Raw genomic sequence first — 21,500 nt, 5'->3', positions numbered from 1 at the left:
ACTGCCCGTGGCTGGATTGCCCGTGGGGTATGGGGCAAAGTTTTCCTTTCAATGACAGCCTGCAGTTTTCATTTACTTTTCACAATTTAAGTGATGCATACTAAAAAAATCCACGAAAAAGTTCCAAAACAAACCAGCGTGAAGTGAATAAGGAAAATGATTTATTGTAATGTTAAGCGCTTTTCGTCGCCCACTGTTGTTTTTTTTTTGATGAAGTTGCCCCAATAGTGGGCGACGAAAAGCGCTTAACATTACAATAAATCAGTTTCCTTATTCACTTCATGCTGGTTTGTTTTGGGACTTTTTCGTGGATTCGTTTGTTTTTGGTATCTTAGTTCGTTTTGATGCATACTAAAAAGCTTTTCGATTTCCATTTCTGTGGTGACAACTCAGAACACACACGTTCTAGAAATTATTGTTGTTACCCCCGACACACATACACCCTTGAACTAACTGTACCTCTCTTCGATAATAAATTTTCTGTAACCTTTTAGCATCAGTGACACTTTGTGAAAATGGTGGACTATCATCAGCAGTTAAGAATCTTCATTACCGCCCTATTTTAGCCTAAACACTAGCATCAGTTTTAATGCATGTTCAGTCAGTTACTGCTGTTTTATCAACTTTGTAAATCAGTAGTGGTGATAGTTAAATAGCGTCCCTCCCTGATTTGTGCCCATTGTCATTGAAGACGGTGTCGTCCATTTGTTGTGGTGAGAGGTTGAGCATTACCACCAGTTATGAGTACGGAAAAAAACAAAAAAAAACAATGATGACAAAAAACTTTCGGGAATCCTGTGGGTTGACACCCTGTAACACATCATTAGCTGCTTGTGTTATGACCAAGTTTTGTTGTGTAACATATTTTGTTTTTGACCCTTGCTGTTAAAAAATGCCTATCAAGTAACGTAGAGTAACATTTCATTTTTTGCTTTTCTCTGTATCAGTGGATGCATTAGCTATTTTAACTCATCATCAGCATTAAGTTTAAGTTTAATACTTTTTGCAGTTTCTTCTCCCCTGGAGTATTTCACGTGTATTCCTAAACTAACATTGCTAGGCTCTGGTGTTAATTCTCCTTTTGTGAGCTAGGCAGATCTTTACCATAGTTTCATATCTGCTACTTGTCTTTGAGACAGTTACTAAGGCTATAGACCAGGGAAAGGTGGTACACACAGCCTACCTAGACCTCGCAAAGGCCTTCTACACCATTCTCCATTCACGTATTATAGAAGAGCTCCCCAGCCTGAACATAAACCCCTACGTCACTAGATGGGTTGCCAACTGGCTCACGGACGGAACCCACATGGTAAGAGTTGCAGGAGCCAGTTCTGACTCTAAACTGGTTACAAGTGGTGTTCCCCAGGGCTCAGTCCTAGGACCCCTCCTGTTCGGCATATACTTCTCAGAGACACAGGAAAGCACAGAAAGACTATGGCTGACCAAGTTCGCAGATGACTGCAAACTAGGGGCTATAATTGACTGTCTGGCAAACACAGACATCCTCCAAGAGGGTCTCACTGAGACAGATACCTGGTGTCAAAACCATGGCCTCAAGCTAAATGCCAAAAAGTGCATAGTCATCCTCTTTGGAAAAAAACAAAGTACCCACAAACTACCACATAGGTGGTAGCCCCCTAAATATGGAAGAAGTAATAAGGGATCTGGGGACCCAAGTAGATGGTAACCTCTCCTTTGATAATCACATTGCCAAAGTAGTTAGAAAATCCTTTTGTGTGGTTAACCTAATCACAAAAGGGTTTGCATCCAGATCAAAAGAGGTAATTGTGCCCCTCTACGCATCACTCATCAGACTCATCATAGAGTACAATTTCCCATTTGGGATGTACCTTACAAGACACCTGCAACAGTTGGAAAGACCACAAAAGTACCTCACCAAGAGGATCACTGGCCTCAAAAAGATGCCCTATGCAGCTTGAATGAAGAAACTCCAGCTGTACTCGGTTGCATACCACCTACTCAGAGGTGATCTCTGCCTGACATACAAGGCCATGTCCAACCCAGAATTGATGGACATGCTCCACCTAAAGAAAACCATTTCCCCTTGAGCCACATGCTCTGGGGATCTAAACCTCACCACAACAATAAATAGGATATGCTGGAGGGATAGATTCCTGTCCCAGAGGCATTAGGCAGAGCTCCTTGCTAACCCTCTGCAAGAGAAACCTTGACGAGTGGATGGGAAACAAAAATTTTACCCCGGGAATCACTTCAATGGCTCTGCTGGACAGAGGCACAGGGAACTAATCTAAGGGGACGGCGAAAGCCAACACATTCCGTCTAGGCTTATAAATGCCTTCGGGCAGATAGCCTAGTACCTCCCTATGAACCTATGTGTGCTAGAACAAAACTGTGTATTTCTTTAATTTATTCTGCTGCAATATGTAATTTTGAACATGCCTCACTGTGTGATAGTTTTGGGCTGCAAGTTGTTCATTCTGGGCCGCTTGCTACATTTGAATAACTGAACAATCATTTCAACAAACCATATAAAGTCTGGTGTGTGTCTTTGCTGGGCTGCTTCCTGCGGTTTGTATTTATTTGGGCTGCTGCTGTGTATTTATTTAATATCCTGCTGCAATGCTCTATTTGCAAGTCTTTGCTGGACTGCCTGCTGCTGTGTATTTATTTGGGTTGCCGCTGGTGTATTTATTTAATTTATCTTGTTTCATACAGTGCTCCATTTTGAAGTCCGGTGTTTTATTTTTTTTCTCCATGCTGGGCTGCTGCTGTGTATCATTCTGCTGCAATGCGTGTCCATTTGAGCATGAGTCTTTGCTGGGCTGCTGCTTTGTATTTATTTGGGCTGCTCTGTTTCAACAAACTAGGAAGTATGCATGATATGGGGCTGTTGTGTGTATTATATATTTTATTCTGCAAGTGCAGGTCTTTGCTTGGCATTTTAGTCTGTTGCAATGCTCTGTTTGAATTCCAGTTTTTGATGTTTTATCTTTCTGCTCCATGCTAGGCTGCTGCTGTGTATTATCCTGCTGCAATGCTCCATTTGACCAAACTAGGAACGAAGTATACTCCATTTCAACAAACTAGGAAGTGTGTGTGTGTCTGTTTGAGTTCTAGTCTTTGCCGGGCTGCTCCATTTGAGCGCTAGTCTTTTCTGCCATTGCTGGACCATGTATTGTATTCTGCAAGTCTTTGCTGGGCTATGTATTGTTTTCTGCAATTTTTGTTTGTAGGAACGAAGTAAGTATGCGCTGTTTGAACAAACTAGGAAGTGTCTGTTTCAGCGCAAGTCTTTGCTGGGCTATGTACAGCATTGTATTCTGCAAGGTGTGTGTGTGTGTGTGTGTGTGTGTGTGTGTGTGTGTGTGTGTGTGTGTGTGTGTGTGTGTGTGTGTGTGTGTGTGTGTGTGTGTGTGTGTGTGTGTGTGTGTGTGTGATAGGAATTTCTGCACAAAGTAATAGTTCTCAGATGAAACCTCCATTGCAACAGTGGCATTTAAGATTACGCCCAATGGTTTGTAGATGAAGTTCAGTGTGTGCATAGCATATGGTGGACAGTCTAGGCTTTAAGGATTAAAGAATCTCTTATCACTAATTCAGGCAGACAAAACCAGGAAAAGGGGTAAAACAAAACATTTCTTTCTGTTGGTGTAGATACAAGCCACAGCATGATAGGCATTATACACAATCTATGCAACTGTGGACGTTTGTTTTAGCAACTAGAGGTTTTTGAGATGATTTGATGATGTAATGACAATGAATTAATGAATTAATTATTTCCCTTTGAAGCTCTTGTATCTAAATATCTTTTCATCTATCTACAGCTATATATTATGTAAGATATAAGCATAGCAGTAAATATTAACTAAAAAAAAAGACTGAAACACCGTATCAAACCTGTAAATGTGAGGAGGCAGGGCAAGGCCAGCTACTGATGAAATGGGAGGACTAGCTCTGAAGCTCTTATTTGTATTTTAGTTTTATAGTGTATATTTAGTTATGCCCCAAACTGTATTTTAAAACTAGAGATGGAGTCCAAAAACTTGCAGAAACTTGTTAAAAAGTTTACACATTTGCACATTTTTTGAGGATCAGTCCTTTTTCATATTTAGTTGTTTGGCTTTAGTGGAAATGTATTTACAACGATGGGCTGATCTATGCAGGATGCATACAGTAGCTATTAATATAATAATAATTAATACATATAATATATACATCTGAGTGTATGTCTAGAAACAATATGAAAAATAATGACACCTATTTTCATTTATATGTTATATTATGATAACTACCTTAGAATAAATAAAATAAATAAATAAATATACTTGATCGCACTTCCAGGAAAGGTGGGGGAGTAGCTATTCTATATAAAACAAACCTAAGGCTTACTCTTCTTGACCTTACCCTTAACCAAAACAATAACGCAGAAATAATCTGCTCAAAAATACAAATCAACACTACTAAAGCAATAAACATCATCTGTGCTTATCTCCCCCCTGGAAATAACATCCCCACCTTAGAACAAATTCTTGAACAACTCTCTAATAAACTCCCACAAGAAACACTATTCCTTGGGGACTTTAACATTGATTGGAAATCATGTAATAATACTAATCCTACTTCTCACATAAACCTTTATGGTTTCAAACAACTCATTGATAGTCCTACTAGAATAAATAATAAAAGCAAAAGAGTAGCCACCTTAGACTGGATTCTTACTAACTCCCCCCTGCAAACCTACCAAACTGGCATCCTTCCGGATGACCTCAGCGATCACTCTCTTACCTACGTCATTAGAGCTAAAACTAACCTGAACTTACCTACCACTCACAGAACACTATACTCCAAAAAACAATTTAATCCAGAGCAGTTTCATACAGAACTTTCCCAATACAACTGGACACCTCTAAAACACCTCACACTTAACAAGGCTGTTGAACATTTCAATTCAGCATTCCTTGCAATCCTACATCAACATGCCCCAAGCCGTACCATTAGAACAAGGACTAAAACAGCACCCTGGCTAACCTCTAATACTAAGCAAAGAATTATACTCAGAAATAAATCTTGGAAAAAATGGCATTCCTCTAGAAACCCAATAGATCATCAAACCTTTAGAGAGCTCAGAAACAGTACCAAAAAAGCCATCCTTTCAGATAAAAAGAATTATTACCTTGAACTTCAGCAGTCCACCAAAAAAGAACCAAAAAAGTTCTGGTCTACTATCAATAATCTACTTACCCCAGGCAAAGCAGTAACACCCAACCCACAGAACTTAGACCCTGACGATCCCTCTTTAATAGCAAATAACTTCAATACTTTCTTTACTACTTCCATACAAAGTCTAGCTAACCACTTATCTCCTGATACTTCTCAACTGCTCTTAAGTAACCTCAATGACTCTATTCCTCCCCTTCAACTCCAACCTATACCCACCTCCTATATACAATCTCTTTTACAAAAACTGAAACCCACTACCCCCTCAGCAGATAAGCTTCCTGCTGAATTCCTCCAAGTAGCAGCTAAAGCTATTGCCTACCCTGTTTCTATCCTAATAAACCGATCCATAAAAGAAAGTACTTTTCCAGCAATCTGGAAGATATCATACATCATACCCTTACACAAAGGAGGTAAATCCACTGACCTTTCTAACTTTCGCCCTATAGCACTATTATCTCCACTAGCTAAAATCGTGGAAAAATGTATACACAAACAACTACTTAACCATCTCCTCCATAACAACCTACTAGCCAACACTCAACATGGATTTAGACCTTCACATAGTACTACCACTGCACTACTTTCTTTTACCAACACCATCAACTGTAACCGTAACAACAACAAACTAACCTCTTCTCTTTTTCTAGACCTGTCAAAAGCCTTTGACATGGTTAACCACACACTTCTTCTACACATACTTAAATCCCTAGCCTTGGATTTCTCTTCCTTAACCTGGTTCTCATCCTATCTCGAAAACCAACAACAAGCAGTACTCTGGAAAAATGCTCTACCTGCTCTACTACCTGTCTCTTTAGGAGTACCTCAAGGATCTATACTAGGCCCACTTTTATTCTCTATCTTTATTAATGATCTCCAGTCATCCATCCAAAACACTACCTGTATACAATACGCAGATGATTCTACCATAATTTGTACAGCCTCCTCTCAATCTGAACTCCAGTCTCTTACTCAATCTACCTTTTCAACCGTTGAACAGTGGTTCTCAAAAAGATGCCTTCTCCTCAACCCCAAGAAAACTAAACTATTACTATTCTCACCTACCCACAAATTTCCTCTACTAAACTTTACTATTTCAGCAAGTGATAATTCCCACATTTCCCCTGACTCTACTACAAAACTACTAGGTGTTACTATAGATAATAATCTTAACTATGATTGTCACATCAGTAACACTATAAAAGCAGTTAATAAAAAGATTGGTTCACTGTACAGAATCAAACCCTTCCTTACACCCGAAGCACGAATCACCTTAGCTCAATCACATCTGATCTCTACCCTATTGTATGCTTCCTCTATATACACTAATCTCTCTAAAAGCAACCTAAGGAAACTGACTACATCCTACCACAATATAGCTCGATTTGCCACAGCATCCCAGTATAGAACTCACCACTGTCTAAACTTAAAACAACTACACTGGTTGGAACTTCCTAACAAGCTTATCTATCAACAACTCTTAATAGCACATAATATTCTATATCAACCATTAAAAACACCTGCTCTTAACAACCTCTTGACTCCCTACAATAACTTGAAACAGCTGCGCTCTGCCGAAAAGCTACAAGCCAACACTACTAGAATTACAAACTCTGCAGGTAACTGTCTTTTCTCCAACTCAGTAGGCAAAATATGGAACAACCTCCCCTCACATATCTCCTCTCTAGCTTCTCTTCATCTCTTTAAAAAACAACTTTTTTTACATCTGAACAACTACTGGCTCTGCTCTTGTACCAATCCTGACTAACCTACTTTCTTCTGTCTGCTATCATATTTCCCTATGCTACATTGCAATCTTTCTCTCTGATCACAAAGGACTTTACTGTACTATTGCTCTCATATATGAAAAAAAAAAAAAAGTACAAACGATGTTTTTTATGTATATACATTTTAAACCACGTAATACTCTCATCCTCCTATATTTGTACTGAAAGTATTTAATGCCTTTCTCATTACATAGATTGTATTATTTGTTTTTATTACCTGACCTAGACTAATATCTCTGTATTTTGCTCATTACCTGTGACAGTAGTGTTTTCTGCATATGTTTATTTTGTATAACCTTGCTTTAAGCTGTGGAGCTTTTCTCCCCGGGCCTCCACTGAAAATGGACAATAATCCAGCTGGACTAGCCCGGTCAACAAATGTAAAATAAAAATAAATAAATAAAAATAAAGTAGATAAATGAATGCAATTGATTTATGATACCAGCCATAATATCCACGTCTGTATCTTGGATATTCAGCACAGTAGAGGTCAAAGGTAACTGCATGCAGCTGTATCAGTGGCATAGAATCATAAATACCTGATTACAGCCTATTCATCTCAAGTTCACGCTGATTTTAGGTGTTAGTGCTTGCGGACATGAATGTGGGAGGCAGCTGCTGATCCTGGGGGAGGAAATGTGTTTCTCAAATGGTATGAGCCATGTTCCAATGAGATTATTTTTATTTCTGCAGAGATTGTGGTAGGTGACTGATATTGGTGAATTGTACTGACAGATGTCAGAGTGGCCTTTTATGGCTGAAATGTTCTGAAATGGATGGTTTTGTCATTATTGGTTCATAAGTTTGATTCATTGCTTACAGGGAATGTAATCTAATATAATCAGCAAGATGTGTATAGTTTAGGTGACAGGAAGGGCTCAGGGATATAAATATTATATACATTTTATTGCTGTTTTAGAGTAGTTCTGTCATTTATCAGCTCAGTATGTAGGGCAATATTTCTGACTTTTTGTATTTGTGCATTTACAGACACAACAGTATGCTACAACATTACAGTATTGAGCATGTAGTCAAAATATATTTGGGTGTGATAAGAGGCTTAGTGAGATGTATTTTATTGCTGATTTTAGGTGTTATGACTTGCAGACTAGTACCAGCATAGAGCTACCATATATTTTGGGCAATATTCCTGGCTCTCTCGCTACTGTGTAAAATTTCGGTAGGAGGAATTGCTCAGTAATATGTAAGTGTCATACTATTTTTACTGAATTACTCCTGGTCTTCTCCTAACAAATGGTAATGAGTCTGTCACACATGCACCAGGTAATATCATGAATGCATACTCAGCAGGTTAGGTGCAGTAATTATCACCTATGTCTGAGCATGCAGAACTGTGCATCAATGACATGCAGGTAATTATCACATTAACAATAAGTGCAGTTACAGAACAACACTGATTCATTAACACTTTTCAGGTAAAACTCTCAGCAGCTGTCACTGTTATTCACATAAGTAGAAGTCGTTATCACATTGATGAATGCCAAGCCAGATTTGGGTTTTTGTCTACGTGCAGTCATTTCAAGCCACCACCCCCACCATGTTCTTTCTGTCATTTTTACAATTTGTTTGATAGACAGTAAAGTCCCCATTATGGCTATATGCTTCCTATTTTTTGTGGACTACTGCAATTGAACATTGTATCACTGGGCTGCTTTCCTGAGTCAGTCTTGGTCTTTTCACATGTTGTCTTGGTCTGCTCTCCATTCAGTCTCCCTCCCTTCAGGTTTGTTTTGGACTTATTGTTATGGAAATTAATTTTTTTTTATAATTTGGTACATAACTTTGCAAGGGAGCATCTGAATGTGCTTAGTAATACCTCAGTTTGAAAATATAATTCATAATTCCAACATGGTAAAAGAACTGTTCTTGTATGTTATACACATGTACAGATATCAAAGTTTGTTTCAGACTTAGGTTATGGAAGTTATGATTTTTTTCATATTTTGGTAAATAACTTAGCAAGGGAGCATCTGAATGTGCTTAGTAATACCTCATTTTGAAGACAGTCTTCATAGCTCCAACATGGTAAAAGAACTTTGCCTCTATGTTATACACACATGCAGATATCAACGTTTGTTTGGGACTTACGGTTATGGAAATTATGATTTTTTTCATATTTTGGTAAATAACTTTGCAAGGGAGCATCTGAATGTGCCAAGTAATATCTCATTTTGGAGACAGTATTGCTGGTTCCAACATGGTAAAAGAAGCGTGCCTGTATGTTTGACACATGTGCAGATATCAAAGTTTGTTTGGGACTTAGGTTATGGAAATTATGATTTTTTTTTCATATTTTGGTAAATAACTTTGCAAGGGAGAATCTGAATGTGCTAAGTAATACCTTATTTTGAAAAGATTATTTATAGTTCTAACATGGTAAAATAATGGTGCCTGTATGTTGTGCTCATAGGCAGATATCAAAGTTTGTTTCAGACTTAGGTTATGGAAATTATTATTTTTTTTCATATTTTGGTAAATAACTGCAAGGGAGCATCTCATTGTGTGAAGTAATACCTCATTTTGAAGACATTGTTTCTCCTTACAACATGGTAAAAGAACTGTGTCTGTGCACTGTACACACGTACAGATATCACAGTTTGTTTAGTCTTGTACAAATATGAAAATTATGCATTTACAATACTTCCCATTATTATGCCCATATCTTTGCGAGGGAGCATGGTAATCACACAAATGATGCATCATTTTGAAGCTGACATTCAGATGCACAACTTCTACACTGATATGTAGGCTCTGTCTGTTACAGGTGATGAGATACTATGCTTTGTTTATTTATCAATTATGAAAAATAATATATTAATCATATTTCTGTGAATATCTCATGAAAGGAGCATCACACAGTAATGGTTAAGGCATCATTTTAAAGCTGACATTCATACTAACAAATTAAATTCAAATTGTATGGGTCTGCATGGTACATAGACCAAGATATTGTGCTTTGCTTTTCCAAAAAGGTAAAAAATTTGCACGATATCAGCATTCATTGCCAAATATTTAATAATGACTTTGATATGCACTATCAACATTTACACTGTTGGAAAGGTCAGTGACTGCTGAACAACTTTCGCGTTTACATTTTTAGTGTAGCTCTTATAGTTAAAGAGTTATGAACATTTGTTTTCTGTATAGTATTACAAATGGATTTTCTGAAAATGAGCTCAGGCTGCACTGTTGTTCCTATGGTGGAATTAAGCAGGCAGCTTTTTCTGAGCTGCTCCGGAGTGAATGAGTTAAGTTCAGATGTGAGGTGTCATTGTAATAAAGTGATGAAATCCCCCGATAAACACAAGTGCCCCATACAGTATACGTACCCATGAATCATGGATACTAAACAAATTTATAACATGTAATGAATAATAAATCAATGCATACAGCAAATAGTGTGTAAAATTAAAAAATAAGTAACACTAAGCATTGCACACCTCTGCTTACCAGGTGCAAGCAAGGAGTAGCTCAGCTAAATAGATTTGCCCATTGGTATACCCCTTTAAGCAATGCCAACCTTAGGTAAGCAGGTTTGCCTGTAGCTTAGCATTTTCAAAACCGTCCAATCACGGCAAATTGTGGGAAATTGGCCCTATTTAATCCCCACAGGTGGGAATGCATCTTTTAACTGGTTGTAGCTTCCTACTGTAGTCACAATGGCTAGTGTTGGGGGAAGATCACGTTTCCGAGCGCAGCGCTGGTGCATCCAGGAGTCTAATGTCATGGTAGAACTCCTGGTAAAAGACCATGATCAAAGACTGCTGCAGGGCCAATACCAGGGCAACCAATATAAAGCAGAAGCTTGGGACCATCTCGGCTGTGACCTCACCAGTGCCACTGGTATCCCTCGGACTGATGAGCAGGTCAGGCATCACTATGCTGACTTGGAGGAAGAGGGAGCTCTTGGATCAGTGGCACCAATAAGCTAGGCAGAGGGGTGATGTCCCAGCAATGTGTAAGTACTCATTCTACTTACTATTTAATAATTGCCTAGCTCATGTATGCTATGGATAGGTATGGCTAAATATTCCTATATGTCCCTGACAGCTGCAGCGGAGCAGGCTGTGAATCAGGAAGCCCATGCATGTACGCTGCAAAGGCTACGTTGTGCGGCAGGTTAGTAATAATCTTGCATGTACTGTCATAAGAAATAAATATAAAAGCAGTAGAAAGTTAATTGCCAGTATAAAAACTGTATTGTATATAGGATGTACTGAATAAATCAGACAATATGGCAGGAAGAATCTCATATAGATTGTATTTAAATAAAAGGGTAACAGCTTGGCAATAAAGGCCTAACTCCTGGACTGCTTGTGTTTACTCTGGTATCTTATGGTAATGTAGTGTTGCATTCTCTTAATAGTACTGTTGTATTAAGCACTGTTACCTACACTGTGCTTAAGTGAAATGTGTAGGAATGTCTGTATAAGACTGTTGTAATCACAAGGTCATATTGTACAACTGAGGGAGACTTTATTTATTTTTATTTTATTTTATTATTTGCAGTTGGTTTACCAAGATAGTCCATTGGGCCTAGAAGAACCTGTTTTCAATGAAGTCCTGGGGAGAAAAGCTCCAATACAGGTACAAAGTTACTTAGTTATACATTTGAAAATTGCATGGAAAAGTTATGGTTACAGTAAGTAAACATCTTAATTAGAAAATTGCATTTAAAGATACATTATAGATGCAATTTCACAAAAGACGTTATGCAGAAAAAAGAATTAGTGCCTACTGGGTTAAAGCTTGAAGTAGGAGACTTCAGTAAGATGTTGTGATACGTGTAGAGATGTGACTATGTAGGGTGGGAGCAGGAGCATTCCCACTGAGATGTTAGATGTGAGTGAAGTAATGTTTTAAAGGTAGAGGGATTTGCTGTGGTGTGGATGGATGGTGGTAGGGAGTTCCATAGACGAGTAAGTGCGAAGGATAATAGATTTTTGCTTGGGGGATTAATGGGTTTATACAGTTCTATTAGGTTCTGGTTGTTAGATCTTAAGAGTCTTTCTGGGAGGTGCATTTTAAAGGTAGAGGAGAGGGAGGGACAGAGGGAGGGTTGGAAAATGAGTTTGTGTACATGAAGAACCTGGATAAGGGAGAGATAGTTGGGGGGGTTCTAACCAGCTAAGTTTATGAAGGGATGCACAGTGATGCGAAGAATACTTGTGGCCAGTGGCAAATTTGGCAATTTTATTGTAGCAAGAAGAGAGCTTTGTCTTGACAGAGGATTGTAAGATAGATAGGAGTGGGGCACCATAAAGAAGAGAAGGGATAAGAAATGTGGTAGAGAGATTGAGCTTAGTAGAGGAGGTAAGGTAGTGATTGTGGCGGTAGAATCTGCCTAGTTTCTGGTGGGTTTTTTTATTTTACTTTCTAGGTGGGAATTGAATTTGAGCTGGTCATCAATATGGATACCTAATAGTTTGGCCTCAGATAGCAGTTTGAGAGATGTATTGTCCTGGGTGGTGATAAAGAATAGATTTCTGTCTAATACCATGGTTTTTGAGGGGGTAAATACCATTAGTTTAGTTTTTGAGGCATTGAGAGCTAGGTGATTGTCTATCATTCACTTTTCAGTGGTAGAGAATGCATCTTGAGTTAGTTTCAGGAGTGTAGGGAAGGAGGTGGCAGAGCAGATTATGGTTGAGTCATCAGCGTATTGGATAAGATTAGTGTTGGGGATTGAATGGTGGAAGTAATTTATGAAAATAATAAAGAGGAGGGGGCCAAGTATGGAACGTTGGGGTACACCAGTGGGGGTGTTCAGGAATGATGGAGGTGGCATTTTTCCATTTGACTGATTGTTGCCTGTTGGAGAGGTAACTAATGAACCAGTTGAGAGAGGAGAGGGATAGATTTAGATTAGAAAGTTTTGCAGGAAGAAGGTTATGAGAGATGGTATCAAAAGCTTTAGAGAGATCAATAAGGAGAGTAGATACAATACAGCCAGAGTCCCGGGCTTTGTTCACTATTCCTAGAAAGGAAAAAAGGGCAGTCATAGTACTGTGATTTGGTCTGAATCCATGTTGTGTGAGAGTTAGTAAGTGATTGTCAATAAGATAGGGAAGGAGTTGGAGATGGATACATTTTCCAGGAGTTTAGAGATGGGAGACAGGATTGCAATAGGGCGGAAGTTTATGATGCTATTATTATTATTGCCTCCTTTTTCCAAGGGTATGATGAAAGCCTTTTTCCAAAGTTGGGGTACATAGGCTTCTTGGATAGAGTGATTTATTAAAATGCTGATGGGGAAGGCAATGGCTTTAGATGATATGTTGAGAAAGTACGAGGGAATGCTGTCGGAGGCAGGGAAGCATGGTTTTAGTTTCTGAAGGAGTTTTTTATGGTAGATGTAGGTATGGGTTTCATAGTGAAGGGAGGGGATTGAGAGGACGCAGAATTTGAGGGTGGGTTTAAAAGGGTTGACATGGGGGTAAAATAGAAGTAGAAGCTGTAGTGTTGTTAGAGAAAGATGAGGTCAGTTTAGTAATTGAGTCGATGAAAAAATAGTTAAACTGAGTGGTCAGATCTATGGCAGGTGCATTAGGGTCTAGGCTGGAGGTATTTTTATTACCGGGATTAAGTAGGGTAGAGAATACTTTCCAGAATTTTTGTGGAGTTGTTTCATTGCTATTTTAAAGAAGGGAAAAATAATTTTGTCAGTCTATTGTAATAAGCTTTTTGACCTTGTTACGAAGGGTTCTGTATTCATTAAGGGTGGAGAGAGTCTTATTTTTCTGGTAATGCAACCTGGCTTTATCTCTAAGGTGCATGGTAACGACAATATTTTTAGTTAGCCAAGGTGCTGTTTTGCTTTTAATTCTTTTAGATTTTATTGGTGTATAACTGATTAAGAGATTCAGGAAAGTTGTATTGAAATAGGTAACAGCTGTTTCCAGGGACAGAGTTTTTAGAGGGCTCCAGTCCAATGATTTTAGGGAGTTTGAAAAGGTAATAGGGTTAAAGTTCTTTAGACTGCAAACAGAGATATAGTTATGGGATAGTTGTAGGGGGGAAGGAAGATGGTGGTTGAAAGTGGGGAGGTGGTCTCTGAGGGAATCAGAAGGGTACCACTGTCAGAGAAGTAATGGGGGTGAGAGATTAAGATCCAGTATAGGAGACTACTGCTGGAAAAAAAATGTTTGAAGGTCTGGTTGTAGAGTTAATAAGCTGAGAGAAATTAAAGACTTTAATATTTAGGGGTGTTGTGTGGGGATTGAATGGAGGTCCAATTAATATTCATATCTCCAAGTATTATAGTTTCATTACTGATGTTACTAGGAAGCCATGAGAGGATATCCTTGAGTACTGGGATATCATCTCCGGGGGGAATGTAAAGTGAGGCTATGCATATGTGTTTGTGTTTATTTAGTTGGATAAGAGCCAGGATTAGTTTTGTTTTGGCAAACTGGGGGATGGGTTTGTTGTAGGGAGTAACTGATAAGGAGGATAAGTACATAAGAGCTACTCCTACACATTTTTTTTACTTTTGTCTTTTCTTATGATAGAGTAGGTGGGTGGTACTATTTTGTAGTCTTTTATATGTGGTTTTAGCCAGGTTTCAGAGATACACATGATGTCTGGTTTATTGTGGGTAAGTCAGGCATAGAGGTTGGGAATTTTATTAGCTATGCTTTGGGCATTTAGTGAGGTTAGTAGGATGGATTTGGAGGTAGAGGAGGTAGTGTGAGGGCCTGAGTTATAGTGTATATCTCCGGATATAAGAATGGTAGTTAGGTGTTGAAATAAGCTAGAGAGACAATTGCACTTCCTGGTATGTAAGTTGAGTATTATTAAGTTTTCTGAGAGTTCTGATGGTTAGTGGGGGAGTAGAGTGGTTATACAAAGGAATAGGTTTATAGGGAAAGAATAGATGATTATTGATGGGATATAGGCAGGAGGATATTGGGATAGAGGAACATGAGCGTGGTGTAGGGAAAGGGGTAGTAAGATGAAATGATGGTGAGTGGTTGCTGGTTAGGGGGTGAGTATGATAATATATATGGGATAAGATTAGGAGAAGAAGTGTTTGAGATAAGAAGGGTATGATTTTTGAGCTCATAATGGGATTGGAAGTAATAAGTGTGAGTATGATGTAGTAGGAGGAGTGGAGAAGGAGGGAGGAGATGGAAAAAAAGGGCTATTACAAAGAGTAGATAGGGTAATAGAATTAGGTTGAATAGAGAGGAGGTGGGAGTGGTTAGAAGAGAGGAAGACGTAGGAATGGTTACAGGAATGGGTAAGGTGCCAGAGTTTGGTTGGCTGGTGAGGAGGTGGGAGTGGTTAGAAGAGTATCAATTTAGATGCACAGGGGTGGATGAGATTTGGGGTAGGGTAGCGAAGTGGAGTGAGCCCGCAGGGCAAATGGAGCGGGTAAAGCTAGAGTCACAAATGGAAACAATCAATGAGATAGTGGATCAGGCAATGAAAATGCAAGCAAAAAATAAGGTAAGGGAGTAGTGGGTTGTAGCTTTCGGCTTAGTTTGGAACTATGGTTTAATTATCCTGGGTTATACTATGTTTAAGCTAAAAGCCAGAATGTGTGAATGTCTGAGAAGTCCGCCCGAAGGGATTCTGAGTAGAAATATGATGAAGAACAGTGAGGCTATACTGCCACCTCGTGGCTAGGGTGGTTATAGCTAAATGGGTGGATAAATGGGGGAAAGTGGTGGAGAGTATATGGGATGAGACCACTGCAGGCTGCTAGCAACACACAAAGGGGTAGTGCATTTATCAGTATGGTTAGGCAAAAGAATGGAGGTCAAAACAGTACAGAAAATACATACACTGTTAGGTCTTGGTCAGCAGCGTGTTTGCTGTTTTCTCTTTTATTTATGTTATGATAGTTGTCTTTAGGTTCCAGGTGCCTTGATGTTATAGGGTGGTTCAGGGTGATGTCATGGAAAAAAACATCATGACTGGTGGGTGGGAGAGGACTTTACAAGCTGAAATGTGAGAAAAATGTCTTACTTTAGTACAGGTAGAGAAACAAGAAGACAAATTAAGTAGCTGAGATGGCTAGTTTAGGCAGGTAAGGCAAATTAGAGATGATCACTGTTACCAGGTTATACAATCAAGTCAGCTGCACCTTAAGTTAACTCAAATGCTACAATTACATTAAGTAAAATTTGAAAACAGAAATGGAGGCAAAATGGAAAACATTGCAAGCATTAAAAGTCACCATTAGAAACTACAAAGTACAATTATTAAAGGTAAAAACAGTAATTAAATGGTGGGTGTGTGGCTACAGATTGAAATGCAGTTTTATTAAATAATTGTATCACAGACCCATGTAACACATGGTCAAGGCAATGCGATCGAGTATCTAATTTATCTTACACTTGTAGGCCTTAGTATTGGGGGAATAGAATTTATGAAATGCTGCTTGGTTTATCTGTGAAGCAATCAAACAAGCCCAGGAAATAGCGTGAAACTCTCTATATGCCTCGTTTCCAGTTCCCGTGTTGTAGGCTAACCTTACATTATATTACTGGACTACCGTATACTGAGGCAGCATAGTACTTGTCTATGGCAGTTTAAATAGACAACATAAATATCCCTAGAGGAGTCCTCATGCACACTTAGCATTTAGGGAAAATTCGTTCAGGGACAATGTGTGTGTTTAGCCACAAAGCTAGCACTTAGCATTTAGGGGCAATGCATGTTTGTGTCCACGGAGCTAGCAGAGGTTGCAATACAAAATATCTTATGTTCAGTTATGTGAGTACAAAAGATTGAATAAAGTTACTCCAGAAAAGTGGCAAGCAAGATCACATATTTAGCTTAGTGTTTGGGACCTATGTGTGTTTTGTTAACATAGTAACCCCAGAAGATATACCAGATGTACTAGATATATCTTGGCAATACTGTATTGCTGCCAAATGGTGTCAGCACTAAAATAGCAGCACCCGTGGGTGAAAATATAATGTACATGGATGGAGAGCTGGAAAGACTAATAAGTAAGCAAAGCACTTCAAGCATTGGCCACTATTAACACAACATGAAATGAAAACAGATACTGAGCTACACTATAACAACAGCTAGCAGTTAAACAAATCACTCAATACGTTAGACTTATACTTAGACTTATACTTAGACAGAAAACAGTGAAAAGATACACAGCAACATCCAAACAGCACACTCTACTGTGAAATAAACTGTTGTATTTTTAGCACACACAGTGGTTTGAATCCTGGGAGTGGTAGTAAGCTGTATGTATAATCATACCCCTCAAATATACAGATTTTTTTCAGAATGTTCAGATAATTGGCTTATATTTTCTGCCTGTTACCCTGTCCCCTGGCAAATCATTGAGATGATCCCAGAAGTTTAAGCAGCAAATAAAGACATATAACTGATTGTCAGACATCATACCCGTCAGAAAAATGTCTATAAGAACAAACCTGTCACTCTAGCAACTCACCGAAATGTTATGAGAGTAATATGCAAAATATGTCCCATCTCTATCCCCATGTTGTGAAGCTATGACCAGAGCATGTACAATAACAGAATGAGATGTATGTGCATAATCATAACGTGGAATATGGTAATATGTGTGGCAACATTCAGGTAGTGTTAACAAACATTCCCTCCACAGGCCTGTCAGATAAGAAAACTGTGTCTGGAAATAAAGACTGAAATTCTGGAGTGGTACTGTTTATTCTGCTATTCTATGGCATTGTTAGTGTTGCAGTTTCTATGAATAATAATGTATTAGTCATCACTGTCACCCACACTGTGCTACATAATAAAAAATGTCTAGGAATGCTTGTAAAAGACTGTTGTATTTACAAGGTCAGACTTATAGACAGAAAACAGTGAAGAGATACACATCAATATCCAAATAGCACACTCATCTGTGACATAAACACAGCCATGGTTCGAATCCTGGGATTGGTAGTAAGCTGTATGCCTAATCAAACCCTCAACTGTACAAATTTGTTCAGAATGTCCAGATAATTGACCCATATCTGCTGGCTGTTACTCTATCCCCCTGGCAAATCAGTGTGATGATCTCTGAATTTTAGGCAGCTTTTAATGACATATAACTGATTGCCAGATCTGTAAATATTCAGAAAATGTATATGAAAACAAGCCTGTCATTGTAGCAACTCACCAAAGGTTTATGAGAGCAATTGTCAAAATATGTCCCATTTCCACCTGCATGTTGTCAAACCTTGACCCAGAGTGTGTGCAGTAAGAGATTGAGAGATATGTGCATAATATCAACCTGGAATCTGGGAATATGTGTAGAAACAGTCAGGTAGTGTTAACAAACAAGTCCTCCACAGGTATACCAGGTAAGAAGTGTAGACTGTAGGTAAAATACAGTTCATGTATATACTTGTCTACAAACATACCACTGTCCAAACTAAAGTCATAGGGTAGTGTAATAATACCTGAAAGGTACAGATTACAGCAGTGACTAAGCAAGTTGTGAGAACTATAGGGATATATAAGTTAAGTGACGTCCCCACCCCCCACCATATCTGCAACAATAATCTAAATACACAACTCAATGGGTATGTGTATAAGTAAATCTACTGTTGGGACATATGTCTTATTGTTTGATAAACATTAAAATGTGTTTCTATGCATGTTCCATGTTGAAATACTCCCACATTGGTGGACTGTTGCATCAGTGTAACCTGCATGCTTTTGTAATGGCCACTGTGGTTCCATATATGCATGTGTTCTGTTTGCTATGCAGCTGTTCCAAACATGGTGTTTTGGGATAATGGGAATATCTATGCATGCTGTTACACCTAATCCTGGAATGTGTTGACTATTACTAACCCACATATGTTTTAAAATTGCAACACCATAACACGTTTGGGATGGCCGGTCCTAGTGGACCCACCTCTCCCACCTCATCTGACTGTGGCACCGAGCACCAGCACTTCTGGGGCCCATCATGGGACCTTCTCTTCTGCTGGTCCTGCACCACCTAAGAGTGGAACTACCTCAGGGGATGGGGCTCGTCCCCCCTGAGAGCGGGCGCAGACAGGAAACTGTCACCTGTCATCAGGTCCAGGATCTGGTGCATAGCAAGCTCTGCAGGGAGTTTGAAGATCTGCTATGCCAGCTTGAGGACCGTGTAGCACATTTAGAGGGTCAGCCTGCTGCTCCTATCCAGCCACCAGCACAGCCACCTTCGGGGCCGTGAAGGTGCAGTGGTGACTGCCCATGGGTGGGGACCTCAGTCCCACTGTTTCCATTTGGGGGCTCATGGGCTTCCGACTTACAAACACAGCCATGTGTCACATACCGCCCCTGTAAGCTATCTTGTCTGTTGTGTCTGTCATCCTACCCAACCTACCACACCAAATATACCTATTATCCTTCCCCAACATCCCACTTTCACCTTAAAAAAAAGGGCAATCTGCCCCCCCCAAACGTCTCGCCCCCATACATAGCTGTCCATTTTGCACACATGTAATCTGGTGTATTCGGCTTCACAACATATTATTGTTGTCCTCACCTCTCTCTCAGGGGTTTGAGTGTCCGAATCTACCTCCAAATTCAGTATATATGCACAGCTGCTGCTGTAGAAGAAATGGGCAGCTATGGACCTTCCCTACACCTGTCCTGCACATCCCTAGCTGTTTTCCCTATTGTCTTTCCTTCTCTGTGCCGCCTTTTTCACCACTTTCCTATCACCCTTTTTTCTTTTCTTTTAAATAAATTAGCGCAGGGTTAAGTGGGAGTAAGCACTTTTAAGCAGTAGTGAGTTTAAGCCTGTTTGCATGGGGGTAAGCAATGCGCACACATAATAAGCAATTTGAAGCTAACTCTCTGTAAGCATATTTAACCAGAAGTTAGCATTGCTTACCATCGCACAAACCCACACAAACCCACTTACAACTGCTTAAAAGTGCTTTAGACATTCTGCATCCAACAACCCTTATTCTGCCCAGCAACAAAATAACCAGCCTTTGCAAGAATCGAACCCAGGACCCTACACACCATAGTCACAGTGAATTACCAGTACACCATATGAGTGGTTCCAAATATTGAGGTATTGTCAAACATATCATGCAGCACAGTCATTCAACATTAGGGAAAATGTTTTTATATATGTAGATGTATGTAGGTATTTATGTATGTGTATATACATATATATATATATATATATATATATATATATATTATTTATATATATATATATATATATATATATATATATATATATATATATATATGTCTATATATATATATATATATATATATATGTATATATGTCTATATATATATATACATGTATGTCTATATATATGTATATATATATATATATATATATATATATATATATATAAACTAAAGTATATTTATATAACATAAATCGTATATATTTTATATATATATATATATATATATATATATATATATATATATATATATACAGTTCCCCTTCAGAAACCTGAATGATCATAAGTTCGAAATTCATAAGCCTGAAACCAAAAGCCTGAAAACTCAAAAGCCTAAAAACTTAAAAGCCTAAAACTCAAAAGCCTGAAAACACAAATAATGCTAATATGCCAGTACAAAGACACTACTATCTACCCACTTACCTTAACCCAAACCCTAACCCTAAGGTCCGTCACTATCGCAAACTCACCTAACCCGTGCCCTAACCCTAACTCAATTAAACCGCCCCTAACCCTAAAGTCTGTCGCTATCGCACACACACCTAACCTGCGCCCTAACCCTAATTCACTTAACCCGCCCCTAATCCTAATGTAAAAACAATTGCACTCTTACCTGAACCCAGTCTGTAACCTTACACCACAGGGCTAAGAATAGCGAAGCCACATTAAAGTCAGTATGTGTATTTTGTGTTTTCAGGCTTTTGGGTTTCAGGCTTTTGAGTTTTCAGAATTTTGAGTTTTCAGGCTTTTGGTCTCAGGCTTACGAATTTTAAGCTTATGAACATTCAGGATTCTGAAGGGGAACTATATATATATATATATATATATATATATATGGGTCTAGGCCATTTCACCAAAAGCACATTTTACCTAAACTCAAATGACTGACCACAAATGACTGAAAGCACAAATCACCTTAAACTCAATTCACCAAAACACATTTCACCTAAAGTTTTAGATGGCCTTGTCCCCACTGTAGTGTGACTCTGGAGTTAGTATATGTAGTAGGGGGTATGGGGGGCACTGCCCCTTACATCGGGGTGTGTGGGGGGCATAGCCCCCCACATATTTTAAGTAGATATGTTTGGAAAAAAGCAATATATTGAAACTGCAAGTATCCATGTATATAGTTCAAAATATTTAACAAATGTGGGGGGGGGGGCTATGTCCCCCACACCCTCCCTACTATATATACTAACTCCAGGGTCGCACTACAGTGGTGACAAGGCCATCTACAGCTTTAGGTGAAATGTGTTTCTGTGAACTGTGTTTTAGGTGACTTGAGCTTTCAGTGAAAAGTGCACACTAATTTGAGTTTAAGTGAAATGTGCTTTCGGTGAAA

This window comes from Protopterus annectens, chromosome 17.part0 (assembly GCF_019279795.1).
Source record: "Protopterus annectens isolate FY-2018-M chromosome 17.part0, PAN1.0, whole genome shotgun sequence".
Taxonomy (NCBI): Eukaryota; Metazoa; Chordata; order Ceratodontiformes; family Protopteridae; genus Protopterus; species Protopterus annectens.
The sequence above is the reverse complement of the archived record's forward strand: the minus strand, read 5'-3'. Positions refer to the sequence as shown.